Source organism: Rhinopithecus bieti, unplaced genomic scaffold (genome assembly GCF_001698545.2).
Source record: "Rhinopithecus bieti isolate Rb0 unplaced genomic scaffold, ASM169854v2 scaffold_10612, whole genome shotgun sequence".
Lineage (NCBI taxonomy): Eukaryota > Metazoa > Chordata > Mammalia > Primates > Cercopithecidae > Rhinopithecus > Rhinopithecus bieti.
In genome coordinates this window covers 1,583,975-1,586,486 of record NW_016806990.1, presented here as the reverse complement: position 1 = coordinate 1,586,486, position 2,512 = coordinate 1,583,975, and positions in this window count along the sequence as shown.

Genomic DNA, 2,512 nt, shown 5'->3' with positions numbered 1-2,512 from the left:
TATATTAGTATATATAAACAAATATATATACTAATTTAAATAATTATGTGTTGACACCTGAGTAAACAGATACATTATTCAACCAATGTGAAGAGCCTAGAAACTCACATATAAATAAAAATTTAATTTATGGGATAGCTGATATTTTAGATCAGTGGAAAAATATATTCCATAAATTGTGTTAGGACGAATAAACTATATCCTTACTTCACTGTTTGAACCCAAATAATTTCTAAATGGACTGAAGATGTAAAAGTAAAAAATGAAGGCTATAAAAGTACTAGAAGAAAAGTGAGAAAAGTTTTTAAAAACGTAATTTTATCGTGTGTGTGTGTAGGCAGGGGAGGGAGCTTTCTTAGCAAATGTAAAACCTAAAAACCACGAAAGAAGATTGATAAATGTGTTTACATATATGTGTAAAAATAAAATAAAAAGACACATTTCAAGTAGAAAACATTTGGAAATATATGATAGAAAGACAGCTCATTTCCTTAATCTATCAAGAAATTTTCAAACCAATAAGAAAAAAGCCAACAACTTAAATTGCAACATGGATAAAGGAAAAATACTTCTATCATATAATCATTTTGTATTTTAAAATTATATACATGTAAAACTTTTGAACAAAAAAGTAGAACATCATTATCCTGTGATAAACCACCTCTATATGTATCTTCTCAGATCGTTTTATGATTTTATTTTCACAAAAAATGAATTATATTTTATGATAATCCATTTTGTGATCTAACATCATAAACATCTTTGAACGTCATAAAATTTTCTTCTATGACATAATTGATGACAGAACGATGTTTCATGTTGTATATATTTATTCCTAGTTTTTTTTATCACTGTGAATATTCTCTAAGTAAAATCTTTGTGTCTATCCTTATTTTTTTATCAAATAAACTCCCTGAAACAGAATTGCTACATTTAAAGGGTATATGCATTGTAAAGTCTTTCACTAATGCCTTTGGACATTCCTAGGTTGTTCTAATTTACACATTCTCAAACAGTATTTGGGAGTGGCTCTTTCATTGAATTCTTGTCAATATTGGGTGTTACATACTAGGAAATTTTGACTAATTAGACCACTCGAAAGATAGTACTATTATTATTTTAATATTACATAAATGATTATAATTGAGATTGAATTTTAATATATATGCATATTGGGTTTTTTTTTCTTTTGTTAGTTTAGGCATCTATTTAGAAGAAATTAATGCTGTGCCTGTTTGACTAAAATAACTATCTGGACTGATCATTTTGCTTTCCATAATCATTAAGTAGATAGCCTTGCAATCAGTTTAACAACAGTGCCACAAATAGTATCTTGACTAATCTCTTAAATAGCTGCTTTTGTCGGGAACCTATATATGCAGATTCACCAAGCAGTCATATAAGAAGGAAAGCCTGATGAATTATCACAAAATTTAGATGGTTCTCCAGTGTTCATGCAGACCGTAGAGTTTTCACAATTGCTTCCTCTACTTTTTTTCTTATAATTTCTTTACATAATAAACCCGATAATTAGAACTCTCCCTTCAACCGGATTGGTTTCATTTCCAACAGTCAAGGGAAGACACAAACAGCTCGGTGTTACATTGTCAATTAAACCAAGGTGGAGGAGGGGGAGGGTGGGCACAGTGATAAATGAGCAGTCATTTCAATGTTTTCTTTCCAGGCGAAATCAGAGCCAGATTACACTTTATCTCACCCTGACTTTTAGCAAGATAGATAGCCACGCAAAATTTTCAGGTTCAAATAGTCTCCATCAAAAGGGCTAAAACCCTCATCTTCTGGCCACATTGAACTTTCATCTTTTTAACTCAAGGGATCTGATTCCTTTTACTGAATAAAAGAATTTTATTCAATTTATTCTCCCAGTCTTAGGTCTTTAACCAAAATAAAGGCAAACAATTAAACAAATTAACCTCACTGCTTCATGCACAGCTTTTAGATATTGTCCTATCTAAAAGTGCTGTTTAAGATCCTGAAAGCAAAGTGATTAGGTTTACTTGTTATCAACAGGGGAGTTCTTGTTCAGAACTACGAATTTTAGATATCTAAGGCTGCATATTCTGATAAAACAGCGTTGGCCTTAAAGCTGAGGCAGCAATAAATTACATTAAAAGTAATAGACTTCCGGAAAAATAATTCCTTTTGATTGCATTGCAGTTAGAAATTTACCTATTTATGTTTGTGCGTAGATATTTAATACAAATATCTTTGTTTTTGAAGGATTTTAATGTAGCACCTAATATACTAACAACAGAAATAAAGTTCAGAAATACAGAACGAATGAATTTGGCAGTGGTTTGTTCTTTTCACATTAGGAGCAAGGCTTGCAGGGTTTTGGAGCGGATCTGCTGCAGAGTCACTGACACCAAGGGTTATCTGCTGTTAGGAACCAGTATATTTTAGTTACCTTTAATATTAAGTGGAATTAAATTTCACGTTGAAATCACTTGTCAGCGCAAAAAAAAAAAAAAAAAAAAAAAAAAAAAAAAAA